Raw genomic sequence first — 24,959 nt, 5'->3', positions numbered from 1 at the left:
TCTTCAATGCTTCCAGTCCAGTTAACAAATTCACCAGTTCCAGTGTGGTCTACAGCGTCAATGCGTCTAGTCCAATTAAGAAGTTCACCGGTTCCAGCCTGGTCTACAGTGTCAACGGTTAACAGCTACCAGTTCCAGATCATGATCCAGCCCGGTCTGCAGTTCCAATCCGAGGAGCAAGTCCAGTTTTAGACAAGTTACCAGTACCAAGAATCCTTTGGGAGATTGCTCAAAAATCAGTTCTTAAAGAACATCTTACCATCCCGGTTCCCAGATCTTTGTTTTACCGGTCCAAGCCCATTTACAGAGATACGCATTACTGGTCCCAGCCCATCTACAGTGATACGCATTAAAGGTCCTAGCCCGGCGATAGAGATATACATTATCAGTCCCAGTCCTATTCCAGAGATACCCATTTCCGGTTCCAGCCCGGTTAGAGAAATATGAAGATCGATCCTAGCCCAGTTCCAGAGATACCCATTACCGGTCCCAGCACAGTTATAGAGATATGAATTATCAATCATAGCCCAGTTCCAAAGATATATATTACTGGTCCCAGACTTGTTCCAGAGCTACATGTTGCTGTCTCCAGCCCAGTTACGCAGATATGAATTACCAATCCCAGACCAATTCCAAAGATACGTATTACTTGTTCTGTAAGGTTATAGATATATGCATTGCTTTTTCCAGACCAGTTCTTCATCTGTTAGTATTTCTAGTCTGGTTCTTCATCTGTTAGTCCTAGTTCCTAAGAATCTCTTGTCTTCTGTTCCTTCATCTTCTTCCAGTGCCTACCTTTAGCAATACCCTCATAATTCACAATCAACTTCCATGTGCAGGACCTTCACTAGACCATCCAACTTCCTGCCTATAGCCTTTACCCCAACTCCTACTCTAGACCTAAGTCAGGGATCATAAACTAAACCAAAACTGACAAATATATCCTTGCACATGCCTTAGTTGGCAGGGTGATTTCACAATATTAATAAGTATATAAGCAGCATTATCTCAAAATCCCATTCCAACAACTATCTATGCAACGCTTTATAGAGTAATAAAATATGTCATGCATATTAGTCCCTACCCCATTAGAGCTTACAGACTAAATTTCCTAATCCACAAGCACTCACACACACACTTACATACTGTATTGTATAAATATGGTAGGGTGATTTTGCCCTATAAAAAAGAGGACAAATTGGGTAATCACAAGAGCCCTTTCCAACAATTTATGCAATGTTATAAAGAGAATATGTCATTTATATTAGTCCCTGCCCAATTGGGGCATACAGTCTAAAATTCATAATGCATAAACGTTCACACACAGTCCATAGCAAACATACATATTTTATAAAAATCCATGTATACCAGGAAGATATTATCACATCTCTACAGTCTAGAACTTGTGTCTAACCTGAGAGTTATCAGTAATTAATAAAAATATTAATTAACTGTCTTGGGTCTACTACTCCTGTTGTTCTATCTTAATGATATGCTTTGTAGTAAAGATGACCTTGCAAAAGTCCAGAAATTCAGTTGCTTGGCTGTTGTCCTCACATTTTCAATCATGATGAAGGCCCTCCTAAAAAAAATTAGAGGTGTGATAATACGTTCCTGATATACATGCATATCTATTCTTATTATTACTATGATTCTTTCTTTATAATGCATAATTAATAAACACGATAATGTACAGAAAACACAAATCAACTATAAAAGTCCCTGCCCCAGAGGAGCTTACAGTCTAAATTCACTAACAAAAAATCTCTGACAAAAACACAAATTTAGTGCAGCATAAATATTGTCAAAGGCCAATGCAGTCCCAGACCCAGATGTCACTTGTTCTAGTCCAGTTAACAAGTTCATCAGTGCCAGGCAGTCTCCATCTTCAATGGTTCCAGTCCAGTTAACAAATTCACCAGTTCCAGTGTGGTCTACAGCGTCAACGCGTCTAGTCCAATTAAGAAGTTCACTGGTTCCAGCCTGGTCTACAGTGTCAACGGTTAACAGCTACCAGTTCCAGATCAGGATCCAGCCCGGTCTGCAGTTCCAATCCGAGGAGCAAGTCCAGTTTTAGACAAGTTACCAGTACCAAGAATCCTTTGGGAGATTGCTCAAAAATCAGTTCTTAAAGAACATCTTACCAACCCGGTTCCCAGATCTTTGTTTTACCGGTCCAAGCCCATTTACAGCGATACGCATTACTGGTCCCAGCCCATGTACAGTGATACGCTTTAAAGTTCCTAGCCCGGCGATAGAGATATGCATTATCAGTCCCAGTCCTATTCCAGAGATACCCATTTTTGGTTCAAGCCCAGTTAGAGAAATATGAAGATCGATCCTAGCCCAGTTCCAGAGATACCCATTACCGGTCCCAGCACAGTTATAGAGATATGAATTATCAATCATAGCCCAGTTCCAAAGATATATATTACTGGTCCCAGACTTGTTCCAGAGCTATATGTTGCTGTCTCCAGCCCAGTTACGCAGATATGAATTACCAATCCCAGACCAATTCCAAAGATACGTATTACTTGTTCTGTAAGGTTATAGATATATGCATTGCTTTTTCCAGATCAGTTCTTCATCTGTTAGTATTTCTAGTCTGGTTCTTCATCTGTTAGTCCTAGTTCCTAAGAATCTCTTGTCTTCTGTTCCTTCATCTTCTTCCAGTGCCTACCTTTAGCAATACCCTCATAATTCACAATCAACTTCCATGTGCAGGACCTTCACTAGACCATCCAACTTCCTGCCTATAGCCTTTACCCCAACTCCTACTCTAGACCTAAGTCAGGGATCATAAACTAAACCAAAACTGACAAATATATCCTTGCACATGCCTTAGTTGGCAGGGTGATTTCACAATATTAATAAGTATATAAGCAGCATTATCTCAAAATCCCATTCCAACAACTATCTATGCAATGCTTTATGGAGTAATAAAATATGTCATGCATATTAGTCCCTACCCCATTGGAGCTTACAGACTAAATTTCCTAATCCACAAGCACTCACACACACACTTACATACTGTATTGCATAAATATGGTAGGGTGATTTTGCCCTATAACAAAGAGGACAAATTGGGTAATCACAAGAGCCCTTTCCAACAATTTATGCAATGTTATAAAGAGAATATGTCATTTATATTAGTCCCTGCCCAATTGGGGCTTACAGTCTAAAATTCATAATGCATAAACGTTCACACACAGTCCATAGCAAACATACATATTTTATAAAAATCCATGTATACCAGGAAGATATTATCACATCTCTACAGTCTAGAACTTGTGTCTATCCTGAGAGTTATCAGTAATTAATAATAATATTAATTACCTGTCTTGGGTCTACTACTCCTGTTGTTCTATCTTAATGATATGCTTTGTAGTAAAGATGACCTTGCAAAAGTCCAGAAATGCAGTTGTTTGGCTGTTGTCCTCACATTTTCAATCATGAAGAAGGCCCTCCTAAAAAAAATTAGAGGTGTGATAATATGTTCCTGATATACATGCATATCTATTCTTATTATTACTATGATTCTTTCTTTATAATGCATAATTAATAAACACGATAATGTACAGAAAACACAAATCAACTATAAAAGTCCCTGCCCCAGAGGAGCTTACAGTCTAAATTCACTAACAAAAAATCTCTGACAAAAACACAAATTTAGTGCTGCATAAATATTGTCAAAGGCCAATGCAGTCCCAGACCCAGATGTCACTTGTTCTAGTCCAGTTAACAAGTTCATCAGTGCCAGGCAGTCTCCATCTTCAATGGTTCCAGTCCAGTTAACAAATTCACCAGTTCCAGTGTGGTCTACAGCGTCAACGCGTCTAGTCCAATTAAGAAGTTCACTGGTTCCAGCCTGGTCTACAGTGTCAACGGTTAACAGCTACCAGTTCCAGATCAGGATCCAGCCCGGTCTGCAGTTCCAATCCGAGGAGCAAGTCCAGTTTTAGACAAGTTACCAGTACCAAGAATCCTTTGGGAGATTGCTCAAAAATCAGTTCTTAAAGAACATCTTACCAACCCGGTTCCCAGATCTTTGTTTTACCGGTCCAAGCCCATTTACAGAGATACGCATTACTGGTCCCAGCCCATGTACAGTGATACGCATTAAAGTTCCTAGCCCGGCGATAGAGATATGCATTATCAGTCCCAGTCCTATTCCAGAGATACCCATTTTTGGTTCAAGCCCAGTTAGAGAAATATGAAGATCGATCCTAGCCCAGTTCCAGAGATACCCATTACCGGTCCCAGCACAGTTATAGAGATATGAATTATCAATCATAGCCCAGTTCCAAAGATATATATTACTGGTCCCAGACTTGTTCCAGAGCTATATGTTGCTGTCTCCAGCCCAGTTACGCAGATATGAATTACCAATCCCAGACCAATTCCAAAGATACGTATTACTTGTTCTGTAAGGTTATAGATATATGCATTGCTTTTTCCAGATCAGTTCTTCATCTGTTAGTATTTCTAGTCTTGTTCTTCATCTGTTAGTCCTAGTTCCTAAGAATCTCTTGTCTTCTGTTCCTTCATCTTCTTCCAGTGCCTACCTTTAGCAATACCCTCATAATTCACAATCAACTTCCATGTGCAGGACCTTCACTAGACCATCCAACTTCCTGCCTATAGCCTTTACCCCAACTCCTACTCTAGACCTAAGTCAGGGTTCATAAACTAAACCAAAACTGACAAATATATCCTTGCACATGCCTTAGTTGGCAGGGTGATTTCACAATATTAATAAGTATATAAGCAGCATTATCTCAAAATCCCATTCCAACAACTATCTATGCAATGCTTTATGGAGTAATAAAATATGTCATGCATATTAGTCCCTACCCCATTGGAGCTTACAGACTAAATTTCCTAATCCACAAGCACTCACACACACACTTACATACTGTATTGCATAAATATGGTAGGGTGATTTTGCCCTATAACAAAGAGGACAAATTGGGTAATCACAAGAGCCCTTTCCAACAATTTATGCAATGTTATAAAGAGAATATGTCATTTATATTAGTCCCTGCCCAATTGGGGCTTACAGTCTAAAATTCATAATGCATAAACGTTCACACACAGTCCATAGCAAACATACATATTTTATAAAAATCCATGTATACCAGGAAGATATTATCACATCTCTACAGTCTAGAACTTGTGTCTATCCTGAGAGTTATCAGTAATTAATAATAATATTAATTACCTGTCTTGGGTCTAATACTCCTGTTGTTCTATCTTAATGATATGCTTTGTAGTAAAGATGACCTTGCAAAAGTCCAGAAATGCAGTTGTTTGGCTGTTGTCCTCACATTTTCTATCATGAAGAAGGCCCTCCTAAAAAAAATTAGAGGTGTGATAATATGTTCCTGATATACATGCATATCTATTCTTATTATTACTATGATTCTTTCTTTATAATGCTTAATTAATAAACACGATAATGTACAGAAAACACAAATCAACTATAAAAGTCCCTGCCCCAGAGGAGCTTACAGTCTAAATTCACTAACAAAAAATCTCTGACAAAAACACAAATTTAGTGCTGCATAAATATTGTCAAAGGCCAATGCAGTCCCAGACCCAGATGTCACTTATTCTAGTCCCGTTAACAAGTTCATCAGTGCCAGGCAGTCTCCATCTTCAATGGTTCCAGTCCAGTTAACAAATTCACCAGTTCCAGTGTGGTCTACAGCATCAACGCGTCTAGTCCAATAAAGAAGTCCACTGGTTCCAGCCTGGTCTACAGTGTCAACGGTTAACAGCTACCAGTTCCAGATCAGGATCCAGCCGGTCTGCAGTTCCAATCCGAGGAGCAAGTCCAGTTTTAGACAAGTTACCAGTACCAAGAATCCTTTGGGAGATTGCTCAAAAATCAGTTCTTAAAGAACATCTTACCATCCCGGTTCCCAGATCTTTGTTTTACCGGTCCAAACCCATTTACAGAGATACGCATTACTGGTCCCAGCCCATCTACAGTGATACGCATTAAAGGTCCTAGCCCGGTGATAGAGATATGCATTATCAATCCCAGTCCTATTCCAGAGATACCCATTTCCTGTTCAAGCCCAGTTAGAGAAATATGAAGATCGATCCTAGCCCAGTTCCAGAGATACCTATTAGCGGTCCTAGCACAGTTATAGAGATATAAATTATCAATTATAGCCCAGTTCCAAAGATATATATTACTGGTCCCAGACTGGTTCCAGAACTACATGTTGCTGTCTCCAGCCCAGTTACGCAGATATGAATTACCAATCCCAGACCAATACCAAAGATACGTATTACTTGTTCTGTAAGCTTATAGATATACGCATTGCTTTATCCAGACCAGTTCTTCATCTGTTAGTATTTCTAGTCTGGTTCTTCATCTGTTAGTCCTAGTTCCTAAGAATCTCTTGTCTTCTGTTCCTTCATCTTCTTCAAGTGCCTACATTTAGCAATACCCTCATAATTCACAATCAACTTCCATGTGCAGGACCTTCACTAGACCATCCAACTTCCTACCTATAGCCTTTACCCCAACTCCTACTCTAGACCTAAGTCAGGGATCATAAACTAAACCAAAACTGACAAATATATCCATGCACATGCCTTAGTTGGCAGGGTGATTTCACAATATTAATAAGTATATAAGCAGCATTATCTCAAAATCCCATTCCAACAACTATCTATGCAACGCTTTATAGAGTAATAAAATATGTCATGCATATTAGTCCCTACCCCATTGGAGCTTACAGACTAAATTTCCTAATCCACAAGCACTCACACACACACTTACATACTGTATTGCATAAATATGGTAGGTTGATTTTGCCCTATAACAAAGAGGACAAAATGGGTAATCACAAGAGCCCTTTCCAACAATTTATGCAATGTTATAAAGAGAATATGTCATTTATATTAGTCCCTGCCCCATTGGGGCTTACAGTCTAAAATTCATAATGCATAAACGTTCACACACAGTCCATAGCAAACATACATATTTTATAAAAATCCATGTATACCAGGAAGATATTATCACATCTCTACAGTCTAGAACTTGTGTCTATCCTGAGAGTTATCAGTAATTAATAATAATATTAATTACCTGTCTTGGGTCTACTACTCCTGTTGTTCTATCTTAATGATATGCTTTGTAGCAAAGATGACCTTGCAAAAGTCCAGAAATGCAGTTGCTTGGCTGTTGTCCTCACATTTTCAATCATGATGAAGGCCCTCCTAAAAAAATTAGAGGTGTGATAATATGTTCCTGATATACATGCATATCTATTCTTATTATTACTATGATTCTTTCTTTATAATGCATAATTAATAAACACGATAATGTACAGAAAACACAAATCAACTATTAAAGTCCCTGCCCCAGAGGAGCTTACAGTCTAAATTCACTAACAAAAAATCTCTGACAAAAACACAAATTTAGTGCTGCATAAATATTGTCAAAGGCCAATGCAGTCCCAGACCCAGATGTCACTTGTTCTAGTCCAGTTAACAAGTTCATCAGTGCCAGGCAGTCTCCATCTTCAATGGTTCCAGTCCAGTTAACAAATTCACCAGTTCCAGTGTGGTCTACAGCGTCAACGCGTCTAGTCCAATTAAGAAGTTCACTGGTTCCAGCCTGGTCTACAGTGTCAATGGTTAACAGCTACCAGTTCCAGATCAGGATCCAGCCCGGTCTGCAGTTCCAATCCGAGGAGCAAGTCCAGTTTTAGCCAAGTTACCAGTACCAAGAATCCTTTGGGAGATTGCTCAAAAATCAGTTCTTAAAGAACATCTTACCAACCCGGTTCCCAGAGCTTTGTTTTACCAGTCCAAGCCCGTTTACAGAGATACGCATTACTGGTCCCAGCCCATCTACAGTGATACGCATTAAAGGTCCTAGCCCGGCTACAGAGATATGCATTATCAGTCCCAATCCTATTCCAGAGATACCCATTTCCGGTTCCAGCCCAGTTAGAGAAATATGAAGATCGTTCCCAACCCAGTTCCAGAGATACCCATTACCGGTCCCAGCACAGTTATAGAGATATGAATTATCAATCATAGCCCAGTTCCAAAGATATATATTACTGGTCCCAGACTTGTTCCAGAGCTACATGTTGCTGTCTCCAGCCCAGTTACGCAGATATGAATTACCAATCCCAGACCAATTCCAAAGATACGTATTACTTGTTCTGTAAGGTTATAGATATATGCATTGCTTTTTCCAGACCAGTTCTTCATCTGTTAGTATTTCTAGTCTGGTTCTTCATCTGTTAGTCCTAGTTCCTAAGAATCTCTTGTCTTCTGTTCCTTCATCTTCTTCCAGTGCCTACCTTTAGCAATACCCTCATAATTCACCATCAACTTCCATGTGCAGGACCTTCACTAGACCATCCAACTTCCTGCCTATAGCCTTTACCCCAACTCCTACTCTAGACCTAAGTCAGGGATCATAAACTAAACCAAAACTGACAAATATATCCTTGCACATGCCTTAGTTGGCAGGGTGATTTCACAATATTAATAAGTATATAAGCAGCATTATCTCAAAATCCCATTCAAACAACTATCTATGCAATGCTTTATAGAGTAATAAAATATGTCATGCATATTAGTCCCTACCCCATTGGAGCTTACAGACTAAAATTCCTAATCCACAAGCACTCACACACACACTTACATACTGTATTGTATAAATATGGTAGGGTGATTTTGCCCTATAACAAAGAGGACAAATTGGGTAATCACAAGAGCCCTTTCCAACAATTTATGCAATGTTATTAAGAGAATATGTCATTTATATTAGTCCCTGCCCCATTGGGGCTTACAGTCTAAAATTCATAATGCATAAACGTTCACACACAGTCCATAACAAACATACATATTTTATAAAAATCCATGTATATCAGGAAGATATTATCACATCTCTACAGTCTAGAACTTGTGTCTATCCTGAGAGTTATCAGTAATTAATAATAATATTAATTACCTGTCTTGGGTCTACTACTCCTGTTGTTCTATCTTAATGATATGCTTTGTAGTAAAGATGACCTTGCAAAAGTTCAGAAATGCAGTTGTTTGGCTGTTGTCCTCACATTTTCAATCATGAAGAAGGCCCTCCTAAAAAAAATTAGAGGTGTGATAATATGTTCCTGATATACATGCATATCTATTCTTATTATTACTATGATTCTTTCTTTATAATGCATAATTAATAAACACGATAATGTACAGAAAACACAAATCAACTATAAAAGTCCCTGCCCCAGAGGAGCTTACAGTCAAAATTCACTAACAAAAAATCTCTGACAAAAACACAAATTTAGTGCTGCATAAATATTGTCAATGGCCAATGCAGTCCCAGACCCAGATGTCACTTGCTCTAGTCCAGTTAACAAGTTCATCAGTGCCAGGCAGTCTCCATCTTCAATTCTTCCAGTCCAGTTAACAAATTCACCAGTTCCAGTGTGGTCTACAGCATCAACGCGTCTAGTCCAATTAAGAAGTTCACTGGTTCCAGCCTGGTCTACAGTGTCAATGGTTAACAGCTACCAGTTCCAGATCATGATCCAGCCCGGTCTGCAGTTCCAATCCGAGGAGCAAGTCCAGTTTAAGCCAAGTTACCAGTACCAAGAATCCTTTGGGAGATTGCTCAAAAATCAGTTCTTAAAGAACATCTTACCAAGCCGGTTCCTAGATCTTTGTTTTACCGGTCCAAGCCCATTTACAGAGATACGCATTACTGATCCCAGCCCATCTACAGTGATATGCATTAAAGGTCCTAGCCCGGCGATAGAGATATGCATTATCAGTCCCAGTCCTATTCCAGAGATACCCATTTCCGGTTCCAGCCCGGTTAGAGAAATATGAAGATCGATCCTAGCCCAGTTCCAGAGATACCTATTACCGGTCCTAGCACAGTTATAGAGATATAAATTATCAATTATAGCCCAGTTCCAAAGATATATATTACTGGTCCCAGACTGGTTCCAGAGCTACATGTTGCTGTCTCCAGCCCAGTTACGCAGATATGAATTACCAATCCCAGACCAATTCCAAAGATACGTATTACTTGTTCTGTAAGGTTATATATGTACGCATTGCTTTTTCCAGACCAGTTCTTCATCTGTTAGTATTTCTAGTCTGGTTCTTCATCTGTTAGTCCTAGTTCCTAAGAATCTCTTGTCTTCTGTTCCTTCATCTTCTTCCAGTGCTTACCTTTAGCAATACCCTCATAATTCACAATCAACTTCCATGTGCAGGACCTTCACTAGACCATCCAACTTCCTGCCTATAGCCTTTACCCCAACTCCTACTCTAGAACTAAGTTAGGGATCATAATCTAAACCAAAACTCACAAATATATCCTTGCACATGCCTTAGTTGGCAGGGTGATTTCACAATATTAATAAGTATTTAAGCAGTATTATCTCAAAATCCCATTCCAACAACTATGTATGCAACGCTTTATAGAGTAATAAAATATGTCATGCATATTAGTCCCTACCCCATTGGAGCTTACAGACTAAATTTCCTAATCCACAAGCACTCACACACACACTTACATACCGTATTGCATAAATATGGTAGGGTGATTTTGCCCTATAACAAAGAGGACAAAATGGGTAATCACAAGAGCCCTTTCCAACAATTTATGCAATGTTATAAAGAGAATATGTCATTTATATTAGTCCCTGCCCCATTGGGGCTTACAGTCTAAAATTCATAATGCATAAATGTTCACACACCGTCCATAGCAAACATACATATTTTATAAAAATCCATGTATACCAGGAAGATATTATCACATCTCTACAGTCTAGAACTTGTGTCTATCCTGAGAGTTATCAGTAATTAATAATAATATTAATTACCTGTCTTGGGTCTACTACTCCTGTTGTTCTATCTTAATGATATGCTTTGTAGCAAAGATGACCTTGCAAAAGTCCAGAAATGCAGTTGCTTGGCTGTTGTCCTCACATTTTCAATCATGAAGAAGGCCCTCCTAAAAAAATTAGAGGTGTGATAATATGTTCCTGATATACATGCATATCTATTCTTAATATTACTATGATTCTTTCTTTATAATGCATAATTAATAAACACGATAATGTACAGAAAACACAAATCAACTATAAAAGTCCCTGCCCCAGAGGAGCTTACAGTCTAAATTCACTAACAAAAAATCTCTGACAAAAACACAAATTTAGGGCTGCATAAATATTGTCAAAGGCCAATGCAGTCCCAGACCCAGATGTCACTTGTTCTAGTCCAGTTAACAAGCTCATCAGTGCCAGGCAGTCTCCATCTTCAATGGTTCCAGTCCAGTTAACAAATTCACCAGTTCCAGTGTGGTCTACAGCGTCAACGCGTCTAGTCCAATTAAGAAGTTCACTGGTTCCAGCCTGGTCTACAGTGTCAACGGTTAACAGCTACCAGTTCCAGATCAGGATCCAGCCCGGTCTGCAGTTCCAATCCGAGGAGCAAGTCCAGTTTTAGGCAAGTTACCAGTACCAAGAATCCTTTGGGAGATTGCTCAAAAATCAGTTCTTAAAGAACATCTTACCAACCCGGTTCCCAGAGCTTTGTTTTACCGGTCCAAGCCCGTTTACAGAGATACGCATTAATGGTCCCAGCCCATCTACAGTGATATACATTAAAGGTCCTAGCCCGGCTACAGAGATATGCATTATCAGTCCCAGTCCTATTCCAGAGATACCCATTTCCGGTTCCAGCCCGGTTAGAGAAATCTGAAGATCGTTCCCAGCCCAGTTCCAGAGATACCCATTACCGGTCCCAGCACAGTTATAGAGATATGAATTATCAATCATAGCCCAGTTCCAAAGATATATATTACTGGTCCCAGACTTGTTCCAGAGCTACATGTTGCTGTCTCCAGCCCAGTTACGCAGATATGAATTACCAATCCCAGACCAATTCCAAAGATACGTATTACTTGTTCTGTAAGGTTATAGATATATGCATTGCTTGTTCCAGACCAGTTCTTCATCTGTTAGTATTTCTAGTCTGGTTCTTCATCTGTTAGTCCTAGTTCCTAAGAATCTCTTGTCTTCTGTTCCTTCATCTTCTTCCAGTGCCTACCTTTAGCAATACCCTCATAATTCACAATCAACTTCCATGTGCAGGACCTTCACTAGACCATCCAACTTCCTGCCTATAGCCTTTACCCCAACTCCTACTCTAGACCTAAGTCAGGGATCATAAACTAAACCAAAACTGACAAATATATCCTTGCACATGCCTTAGTTGGCAGGGTGATTTCACAATATTAATAAGTATATAAGCAGCATTATCTCAAAATCCCATTCCAACAACTATCTATGCAATGCTTTATGGAGTAATAAAATATGTCATGCATATTAGTCCCTACCCCATTAGAGCTTACAGACTAAATTTCCTAATCCACAAGCACTCACACACACACTTACATACTGTATTGCATAAATATGGTAGGGTGATTTTGCCCTAAAACAAAGAGGACAAATTGGGTAATCACAAGAGCCCTTTCCAACAATTTATGCAATGTTATAAAGAGAATATGTCATTTATATTAGTCCCTGCCCAATTGGGGCTTACAGTCTAAAATTCATAATGCATAAACGTTCACACACAGTCCATAGCAAACATACATATTTTATAAAAATCCATGTATACCAGGAAGATATTATCACATCTCTACAGTCTAGAACTTGTGTCTATCCTGAGAGTTATCAGTAATTAATAATAATATTAATTACCTGTCTTGGGTCTACTACTCCTGTTGTTCTATCTTAATGATATGCTTTGTAGTAAAGATGACCTTGCAAAAGTCCAGAAATGCAGTTGTTTGGCTGTTGTCCTCACATTTTCAATCATGAAGAAGGCCCTCCTAAAAAAAATTAGAGGTGTGATAATATGTTCCTGATATACATGCATATCTATTCTTATTATTACTATGATTCTTTCTTTATAATGCTTAATTAATAAACACGATAATGTACAGAAAACACAAATCAACTATAAAAGTCCCTGCCCCAGAGGAGCTTACAGTCTAAATTCACTAACAAAAAATCTCTGACAAAAACACAAATTTAGTGCTGCATAAATATTGTCAAAGGCCAATGCAGTCCCAGACCCAGATGTCACTTATTCTAGTCCCGTTAACAAGTTCATCAGTGCCAGGCAGTCTCCATCTTCAATGGTTCCAGTCCAGTTAACAAATTCACCAGTTCCAGTGTGGTCTACAGCATCAACGCGTCTAGTCCAATAAAGAAGTCCACTGGTTCCAGCCTGGTCTACAGTGTCAACGGTTAACAGCTACCAGTTCCAGATCAGGATCCAGCCGGTCTGCAGTTCCAATCCGAGGAGCAAGTCCAGTTTTAGACAAGTTACCAGTACCAAGAATCCTTTGGGAGATTGCTCAAAAATCAGTTCTTAAAGAACATCTTACCATCCCGGTTCCCAGATCTTTGTTTTACCGGTCCAAACCCATTTACAGAGATACGCATTACTGGTCCCAGCCCATCTACAGTGATACGCATTAAAGGTCCTAGCCCGGTGATAGAGATATGCATTATCAGTCCCAGTCCTATTCCAGAGATACCCATTTCTGGTTCAAGCCCAGTTAGAGAAATATGAAGATCGATCCTAGCCCAGTTCCAGAGATACCTATTAGCGGTCCTAGCACAGTTATAGAGATATAAATTATCAATTATAGCCCAGTTCCAAAGATATATATTACTGGTCCCAGACTGGTTCCAGAACTACATGTTGCTGTCTCCAGCCCAGTTACGCAGATATGAATTACCAATCCCAGACCAATACCAAAGATACGTATTACTTGTTCTGTAAGGTTATAGATATACGCATTGCTTTATCCAGACCAGTTCTTCATCTGTTAGTATTTCTAGTCTGGTTCTTCATCTGTTAGTCCTAGTTCCTAAGAATCTCTTGTCTTCTGTTCCTTCATCTTCTTCAAGTGCCTACATTTAGCAATACCCTCATAATTCACAATCAACTTCCATGTGCAGGACCTTCACTAGACCATCCAACTTCCTACCTATAGCCTTTACCCCAACTCCTACTCTAGACCTAAGTCAGGGATCATAAACTAAACCAAAACTGACAAATATATCCATGCACATGCCTTAGTTGGCAGGGTGATTTCACAATATTAATAAGTATATAAGCAGCATTATCTCAAAATCCCATTCCAACAACTATCTATGCAATGCTTTATAGAGTAATAAAATATGTCATGCATATTAGTCCCTACCCCATTGGAGCTTACAGACTAAATTTCCTAATCCACAAGCACTCACACACACACTTACATACTGTATTGCATAAATATGGTAGGGTGATTTTGCCCTATAACAAAGAGGACAAAATGGGTAATCACAAGAGCCCTTTCCAACAATTTATGCAATGTTATAAAGAGAATATGTCATTTATATTAGTCCCTGCCCCATTGGGGCTTACAGTCTAAAATTCATAATGCATAAACGTTCACACACAGTCCATAACAAACATACATATTTTATAAAAATCCATGTATACCAGGAAGATATTATCACATCTCTACAGTCTAGAACTTGTGTCTATCCTGAGAGTTATCAGTAATTAATAATAATATTAATTACCTGTCTTGGGTCTACTACTCCTGTTGTTCTATCTTAATGATATGCTTTGTAGTAAAGATGACCTTGCAAAAGTCCAGAAATGCAGTTGTTTGGCTGTTGTCCTCACATTTTCAATCATGAAGAAGGCCCTCCTAAAAAAAATTAGAGGTGTGATAATATGTTCCTGATATACATGCATATCTATTCTTATTATTACTATGATTCTTTCTTTATAATGCTTAATTAATAAACACGATAATGTACAGAAAACACAAATCAACTATAAAAGTCCCTGCCCCAGAGGAGCTTACAGTCTAAATTCACTAACAAAAAATCTCTGACAAAAACACAAATTTAGTGCTGCATAAATATTGTCAAAGGCCAATGCAGTCCCAGACCCAGATGTCACTTATTCTAGTCCCGTTAACAAGTTCATCAGTGCCAGGCAGTCTCCATCTTCAATGGTTCCAGTCCAGTTAACAAATTCACCAGTTCCAGTGTGGTCTACAGCATCAACGCGTCTAGTCCAATAAAGAAGTCCACTGGTTCCAGCCTGGTCTACAGTGTCAACGGTTAACAGCTACCAGTTCCAGATCAGGATCCAGCCGGTCTGCAGTTCCAATCCGAGGAGCAAGTCCAGTTTTAGACAAGTTACCAGTACCAAGAATCCTTTGGGAGATTGCTCAAAAATCAGTTCTTAAAGAACATCTTACCATCCCGGTTCCCAGATCTTTGTTTTACCGGTCCAAACCCATTTACAGAGATACGCATTACTGGTCCCAGCCCATCTACAGTGATACGCATTAAAGGTCCTAGCCCGGTGATAGAGATATGCATTATCAGTCCCAGTCCTATTCCAGAGATACCCATTTCTGGTTCAAGCCCAGTTAGAGAAATATGAAGATCGATCCTAGCCCAGTTCCAGAGATACCTATTAGCGGTCCTAGCACAGTTATAGAGATATAAATTATCAATTATAGCCCAGTTCCAAAGATATATATTACTGGTCCCAGACTGGTTCCAGAACTACATGTTGCTGTCTCCAGCCCAGTTACGCAGATATGAATTACCAATCCCAGACCAATACCAAAGATACGTATTACTTGTTCTGTAAGGTTATAGATATACGCATTGCTTTATCCAGACCAGTTCTTCATCTGTTAGTATTTCTAGTCTGGTTCTTCATCTGTTAGTCCTAGTTCCTAAGAATCTCTTGTCTTCTGTTCCTTCATCTTCTTCAAGTGCCTACATTTAGCAATACCCTCATAATTCACAATCAACTTCCATGTGCAGGACCTTCACTAGACCATCCAACTTCCTACCTATAGCCTTTACCCCAACTCCTACTCTAGACCTAAGTCAGGGATCATAAACTAAACCAAAACTGACAAATATATCCATGCACATGCCTTAGTTGGCAGGGTGATTTCACAATATTAATAAGTATATAAGCAGCATTATCTCAAAATCCCATTCCAACAACTATCTATGCAATGCTTTATAGAGTAATAAAATATGTCATGCATATTAGTCCCTACCCCATTGGAGCTTACAGACTAAATTTCCTAATCCACAAGCACTCACACACACACTTACATACTGTATTGCATAAATATGGTAGGGTGATTTTGCCCTATAACAAAGAGGACAAAATGGGTAATCACAAGAGCCCTTTCCAACAATTTATGCAATGTTATAAAGAGAATATGTCATTTATATTAGTCCCTGCCCCATTGGGGCTTACAGTCTAAAATTCATAATGCATAAACGTTCACACACAGTCCATAACAAACATACATATTTTATAAAAATCCATGTATACCAGGAAGATATTATCACATCTCTACAGTCTAGAACTTGTGTCTATCCTGAGAGTTATCAGTAATTAATAATAATATTAATTACCTGTCTTGGGTCTACTACTCCTGTTGTTCTATCTTAATGATATGCTTTGTAGTAAAGATGACCTTGCAAAAGTCCAGAAATGCAGTTGTTTGGCTGTTGTCCTCACATTTTCAATCATGAAGAAGGCCCTCCTAAAAAAAATTAGAGGTGTGATAATATGTTCCTGATATACATGCATATCTATTCTTATTATTACTATGATTCTTTCTTTATAATGCTTAATTAATAAACACGATAATGTACAGAAAACACAAATCAACTATAAAAGTCCCTGCCCCAGAGGAGCTTACAGTCTAAATTCACTAACAAAAAATCTCTGACAAAAACACAAATTTAGTGCAGCATAAATATTGTCAAAGGCCAATGCAGTCCCAGACCCAGATATCACTTGTTCTAGTCCAGTTAACAAGTTCATCAGTGCCAGGCAGTCTCCATCTTCAATGGTTCCAGTCCAGTTAACAAATTCACCAGTTCCAGTGTGGTCTACAGCGTCAACGCGTCTAGTCCAATTAAGAAGTTCACTGGTTCCAGCCTGGTCTACAGTGTCAACGGTTAACAGCTACCAGTTCCAGATCAGGATCCAGCCCGGTCTGCAGTTCCAATCCGAGGAGCAAGTCCAGTTTTAGACAAGTTACCAGTACCAAGAATCCTTTGGGAGATTGCTCAAAAATCAGTTCTTAAAGAACATCTTACCAACCCGGTTCCCAGATCATTGTTTTACCGGTCCAAGCCCATTTACAGAGATACGCATTACTGGTCCCAGCCCATGTACAGTGATATGCATTAAAGTTCTTAGCCCGGCGATAGAGATATGCATTATCAGTCCCAGTCCTATTCCAGAGATACCCATTTTCGGTTCAAGCCCAGTTAGAGAAATATGAAGATCGATCCTAGCCCAGTTCCAGAGATACCCATTACCGGTCCCAGCACAATTATAGAGATATGAATTATCAATCATAGCCCAGTTCCAAAGATATATATTACTGGTCCCAGACTTGTTCCAGAGCTATATGTTGCTGTCTCCAGCCCAGTTATGCAGATATGAATTACCAATCCCAGACCAATTCCAAAGATACGTATTACTTGTTCTGTAAGGTTATAGATATATGCATTGCTTTTTCCAGACCAGTTCTTCATCTGTTAGTATTTCTAGTCTGGTTCTTCATCTGTTAGTCCTAGTTCCTAAGAATCTCTTGTCTTCTGTTCCTTCATCTTCTTCCAGTGCCTACCTTTAGCAATACCCTCATAATTCACCATCAACTTCCATGTGCAGGACCTTCACTAGACCATCCAACTTCCTGCCTATAGCCTTTACCCCAACTCCTACTCTAGACCTAAGTCAGGGATCATAAACTAAACCAAAACTGACAAATATATCCTTGCACATGCCTTAGTTGGCAGGGTGATTTCACAATATTAATAAGTATATAAGCAGCATTATCTCAAAATCCCATTCCAACAACTATCTATGCAATGCTTTATGGAGTAATAAAATATGTCATGCATATTAGTCCCTACCCCATTAGAGCTTACAGACTAAATTTCCTAATCCACAAGCACTCACACACACACTTACATACTGTATTGCATAAATATGGTAGGGTGATTTTGCCCTAAAACAAAGAGGACAAATTGGGTAATCACAAGAGCCCTTTCCAACAATTTATGCAATGTTATAAAGAGAATATGTCATTTATATTAGTCCCTGCCCAATTGGGGCTTACAGTCTAAAATTCATAATGCATAAACGTTCACACACAGTCCATAGCAAACATACATATTTTATAAAAATCCATGTATACCAGGAAGATATTATCACATCTCTACAGTCTAGAACTTGTGTCTATCCTGAGAGTTATCAGTAATTAATAATAATATTAATTACCTGTCTTGGGTCTACTACTTCTGTTGTTCTATCTTAATGATATGCTTTGTAGTAAAGATGACCTTGCAAAAGTCCAGAAATGCAGTTGTTTGGCTGTTGTCCTCACATTTTCAATCATGAAGAAGGCCCTCCTAAAAAAAATTAGAGGTGTGATAATATGTTCCTGATATACATGCATATCTATTCTTATTATTACTATGATTCTTTCTTTATAATGCTTAATTAATAAACACGATAATGTACAGAAAACACAAATCAACTATAAAAGTCCCTGCCCCAGAGGAGCTTACAGTCTAAATTCACTAACAAAAAATCTCTGACAAAAACACAAATTTAGTGCTGCATAAATATTGTCAAAGGCCAATGCAGTCCCAGACCCAGATGTCACTTATTCTAGTCCCGTTAACAAGTTCATCAGTGCCAGGCAGTCTCCATCTTCAATGGTTCCAGTCCAGTTAACAAATTCACCAGTTCCAGTGTGGTCTACAGCATCAACGCGTCTAGTCCAATAAAGAAGTCCACTGGTTCCAGCCTGGTCTACAGTGTCAACGGTTAACAGCTACCAGTTCCAGATCAGGATCCAGCCGGTCTGCAGTTCCAATCCGAGGAGCAAGTCCAGTTTTAGACAAGTTACCAGTACCAAGAATCCTTTGGGAGATTGCTCAAAAATCAGTTCTTAAAGAACATCTTACCATCCCGGTTCCCAGATCTTTGTTTTACCGGTCCAAACCCATTTACAGAGATACGCATTACTGGTCCCAGCCCATCTACAGTGATACGCATTAAAGGTCCTAGCCCGGTGATAGAGATATGCATTATCAGTCCCAGTCCTATTCCAGAGATACCCATTTCTGGTTCAAGCCCAGTTAGAGAAATATGAAGATCGATCCTAGCCCAGTTCCAGAGATACCTATTAGCGGTCCTAGCACAGTTATAGAGATATAAATTATCAATTATAGCCCAGTTCCAAAGATATATATTACTGGTCCCAGACTGGTTCCAGAACTACATGTTGCTGTCTCCAGCCCAGTTACGCAGATATGAATTACCAATCCCAGACCAATACCAAAGATACGTATTACTTGTTCTGTAAGGTTATAGATATACGCATTGCTTTATCCAGACCAGTTCTTCATCTGTTAGTATTTCTAGTCTGGTTCTTCATCTGTTAGTCCTAGTTCCTAAGAATCTCTTGTCTTCTGTTCCTTCATCTTCTTCAAGTGCCTACATTTAGCAATACCCTCATAATTCACAATCAACTTCCATGTGCAGGACCTTCACTAGACCATCCAACTTCCTACCTATAGCCTTTACCCCAACTCCTACTCTAGACCTAAGTCAGGGATCATAAACTAAACCAAAACTGACAAATATATCCATGCACATGCCTTAGTTGGCAGGGTGATTTCACAATATTAATAAGTATATAAGCAGCATTATCTCAAAATCCCATTCCAACAACTATCTATGCAATGCTTTATAGAGTAATAAAATATGTCATGCATATTAGTCCCTACCCCATTGGAGCTTACAGACTAAATTTCCTAATCCACAAGCACTCACACACACACTTACATACTGTATTGCATAAATATGGTAGGGTGATTTTGCCCTATAACAAAGAGGACAAAATGGGTAATCACAAGAGCCCTTTCCAACAATTTATGCAATGTTATAAAGAGAATATGTCATTTATATTAGTCCCTGCCCCATTGGGGCTTACAGTCTAAAATTCATAATGCATAAACGTTCACACACAGTCCATAACAAACATACATATTTTATAAAAATCCATGTATACCAGGAAGATATTATCACATCTCTACAGTCTAGAACTTGTGTCTATCCTGAGAGTTATCAGTAATTAATAATAATATTAATTACCTGTCTTGGGTCTACTACTCCTGTTGTTCTATCTTAATGATATGCTTTGTAGTAAAGATGACCTTGCAAAAGTCCAGAAATGCAGTTGTTTGGCTGTTGTCCTCACATTTTCAATCATGAAGAAGGCCCTCCTAAAAAAAATTAGAGGTGTGATAATATGTTCCTGATATACATGCATATCTATTCTTATTATTACTATGATTCTTTCTTTATAATGCTTAATTAATAAACACGATAATGTACAGAAAACACAAATCAACTATAAAAGTCCCTGCCCCAGAGGAGCTTACAGTCTAAATTCACTAACAAAAAATCTCTGACAAAAACACAAATTTAGTGCAGCATAAATATTGTCAAAGGCCAATGCAGTCCCAGACCCAGATATCACTTGTTCTAGTCCAGTTAACAAGTTCATCAGTGCCAGGCAGTCTCCATCTTCAATGGTTCCAGTCCAGTTAACAAATTCACCAGTTCCAGTGTGGTCTACAGCGTCAACGCGTCTAGTCCAATTAAGAAGTTCACTGGTTCCAGCCTGGTCTACAGTGTCAACGGTTAACAGCTACCAGTTCCAGATCAGGATCCAGCCCGGTCTGCAGTTCCAATCCGAGGAGCAAGTCCAGTTTTAGACAAGTTACCAGTACCAAGAATCCTTTGGGAGATTGCTCAAAAATCAGTTCTTAAAGAACATCTTACCAACCCGGTTCCCAGATCATTGTTTTACCAGGTCCAAGCCCATTTACAGAGATACGCATTACTGGTCCCAGCCCATGTACAGTGATATGCATTAAAGTTCTTAGCCCGGCGATAGAGATATGCATTATCAGTCCCAGTCCTATTCCAGAGATACCCATTTTCGGTTCAAGCCCAGTTAGAGAAATATGAAGATCGATCCTAGCCCAGTTCCAGAGATACCCATTACCGGTCCCAGCACAATTATAGAGATATGAATTATCAATCATAGCCCAGTTCCAAAGATATATATTACTGGTCCCAGACTTGTTCCAGAGCTATATGTTGCTGTCTCCAGCCCAGTTACGCAGATATGAATTACCAATCCCAGACCAATTCCAAAGATACGTATTACTTGTTCTGTAAGGTTATAGATATATGCATTGCTTTTTCCAGACCAGTTCTTCATCTGTTAGTATTTCTAGTCTGGTTCTTCATCTGTTAGTCCTAGTTCCTAAGAATCTCTTGTCTTCTGTTCCTTCATCTTCTTCCAGTGCCTACCTTTAGCAATACCCTCATAATTCACAATCAACTTCCATGTGCAGGACCTTCACTAGACCATCCAACTTCCTGCCTATAGCCTTTACCCCAACTCCTACTCTAGACCTAAGTCAGGGATCATAAATTAAACCAAAACTGACAAATATATCCTTGCACATGCCTTAGTTGGCAGGGTGATTTCACAATATTAATAAGTATATAAGCAGCATTATCTCAAAATCCCATTCCAACAACTATCTATGCAATGCTTTATGGAGTAATAAAATATGTCATGCATATTAGTCCCTACCCCATTGGAGCTTACAGACTAAATTTCCTAATCCACAAGCACTCACACACACACTTACATACTGTATTGCATAAATATGGTAGGGTGATTTTGCCCTATAACAAAGAGGACAAAATGGGTAATCACAAGAGCCCTTTCCAACAATTTATGCAATGTTATAAAGAGAATATGTCATTTATATTAGTCCCTGCCCCATTGGGGCTTACAGTCTAAAATTCATAATGCATAAACGTTCACACACAGTCCATAACAAACATACATATTTTATAAAAATCCATGTATACCAGGAAGATATTATCACATCTCTACAGTCTAGAACTTGTGTCTATCCTGAGAGTTATCAGTAATTAATAATAATATTAATTACCTGTCTTGGGTCTACTACTCCTGTTGTTCTATCTTAATGATATGCTTTGTAGTAAAGATGACCTTGCAAAAGTCCAGAAATGCAGTTGTTTGGCTGTTGTCCTCACATTTTCAATCATGAAGAAGGCCCTCCTAAAAAAAATTAGAGGTGTGATAATATGTTCCTGATATACATGCATATCTATTCTTATTATTACTATGATTCTTTCTTTATAATGCTTAATTAATAAACACGATAATGTACAGAAAACACAAATCAACTATAAAAGTCCCTGCCCCAGAGGAGCTTACAGTCTAAATTCACTAACAAAAAATCTCTGACAAAAACACAAATTTAGTGCAGCATAAATATTGTCAAAGGCCAATGCAGTCCCAGACCCAGATATCACTTGTTCTAGTCCAGTTAACAAGTTCATCAGTGCCAGGCAGTCTCCATCTTCAATGGTTCCAGTCCAGTTAACAAATTCACCAGTTCCAGTGTGGTCTACAGCGTCAACGCGTCTAGTCCAATTAAGAAGTTCACTGGTTCCAGCCTGGTCTACAGTGTCAACGGTTAACAGCTACCAGTTCCAGATCAGGATCCAGCCCGGTCTGCAGTTCCAATCCGAGGAGCAAGTCCAGTTTTAGACAAGTTACCAGTACCAAGAATCCTTTGGGAGATTGCTCAAAAATCAGTTCTTAAAGAACATCTTACCAACCCGGTTCCCAGATCATTGTTTTACCGGTCCAAGCCCATTTACAGAGATACGCATTACTGGTCCCAGCCCATGTACAGTGATATGCATTAAAGTTCTTAGCCCGGCGATAGAGATATGCATTATCAGTCCCAGTCCTATTCCAGAGATACCCATTTTCGGTTCAAGCCCAGTTAGAGAAATATGAAGATCGATCCTAGCCCAGTTCCAGAGATACCCATTACCGGTCCCAGCACAATTATAGAGATATGAATTATCAATCATAGCCCAGTTCCAAAGATATATATTACTGGTCCCAGACTTGTTCCAGAGCTATATGTTGCTGTCTCCAGCCCAGTTACGCAGATATGAATTACCAATCCCAGACCAATTCCAAAGATACGTATTACTTGTTCTGTAAGGTTATAGATATATGCATTGCTTTTTCCAGACCAGTTCTTCATCTGTTAGTATTTCTAGTCTGGTTCTTCATCTGTTAGTCCTAGTTCCTAAGAATCTCTTGTCTTCTGTTCCTTCATCTTCTTCCAGTGCCTACCTTTAGCAATACCCTCATAATTCACAATCAACTTCCATGTGCAGGACCTTCACTAGACCATCCAACTTCCTGCCTATAGCCTTTACCCCAACTCCTACTCTAGACCTAAGTCAGGGATCATAAATTAAACCAAAACTGACAAATATATCCTTGCACATGCCTTAGTTGGCAGGGTGATTTCACAATATTAATAAGTATATAAGCAGCATTATCTCAAAATCCCATTCCAACAACTATCTATGCAATGCTTTATGGAGTAATAAAATATGTCATGCATATTAGTCCCTACCCCATTGGAGCTTACAGACTAAATTTCCTAATCCACAAGCACTCACACACACACTTACATACTGTATTGCATAAATATGGTAGGGTGATTTTGCCCTATAACAAAGAGGACAAAATGGGTAATCACAAGAGCCCTTTCCAACAATTTATGCAATGTTATAAAGAGAATATGTCATTTATATTAGTCCCTGCCCCATTGGGGCTTACAGTCTAAAATTCATAATGCATAAACGTTCACACACAGTCCATAACAAACATACATATTTTATAAAAATCCATGTATACCAGGAAGATATTATCACATCTCTACAGTCTAGAACTTGTGTCTATCCTGAGAGTTATCAGTAATTAATAATAATATTAATTACCTGTCTTGGGTCTACTACTCCTGTTGTTCTATCTTAATGATATGCTTTGTAGTAAAGATGACCTTGCAAAAGTCCAGAAATGCAGTTGTTTGGCTGTTGTCCTCACATTTTCAATCATGAAGAAGGCCCTCCTAAAAAAAATTAGAGGTGTGATAATATGTTCCTGATATACATGCATATCTATTCTTATTATTACTATGATTCTTTCTTTATAATGCTTAATTAATAAACACGATAATGTACAGAAAACACAAATCAACTATAAAAGTCCCTGCCCCAGAGGAGCTTACAGTCTAAATTCACTAACAAAAAATCTCTGACAAAAACACAAATTTAGTGCAGCATAAATATTGTCAAAGGCCAATGCAGTCCCAGACCCAGATATCACTTGTTCTAGTCCAGTTAACAAGTTCATCAGTGCCAGGCAGTCTCCATCTTCAATGGTTCCAGTCCAGTTAACAAATTCACCAGTTCCAGTGTGGTCTACAGCGTCAACGCGTCTAGTCCAATTAAGAAGTTCACTGGTTCCAGCCTGGTCTACAGTGTCAATGGTTAACAGCTACCAGTTCCAGATCAGGATCCAGCCCGGTCTGCAGTTCCAATCCGAGGAGCAAGTCCAGTTTTAGACAAGTTACCAGTACCAAGAATCCTTTGGGAGATTGCTCAAAAATCAGTTCTTAAAGAACATCTTACCAACCCGGTTCCCAGATCATTGTTTTACCGGTCCAAGCCCATTTACAGAGATACGCATTACTGGTCCCAGCCCATGTACAGTGAAACGCATTAAAGTTCTTAGCCCGGCCATAGAGATATGCATTATCAGTCCCAGTCCTATTCCAGAGATACCCATTTTCGGTTCAAGCCCAGTTAGAGAAATATGAAGATCGATCCTA

Source organism: Taudactylus pleione, unplaced genomic scaffold, assembly GCF_031769625.1.
Source record: "Taudactylus pleione unplaced genomic scaffold, aTauple2 ptg000176l, whole genome shotgun sequence".
NCBI classification, from domain to species: Eukaryota; Metazoa; Chordata; class Amphibia; order Anura; family Myobatrachidae; genus Taudactylus; species Taudactylus pleione.
This window is presented reverse-complemented; position numbering follows the sequence as displayed.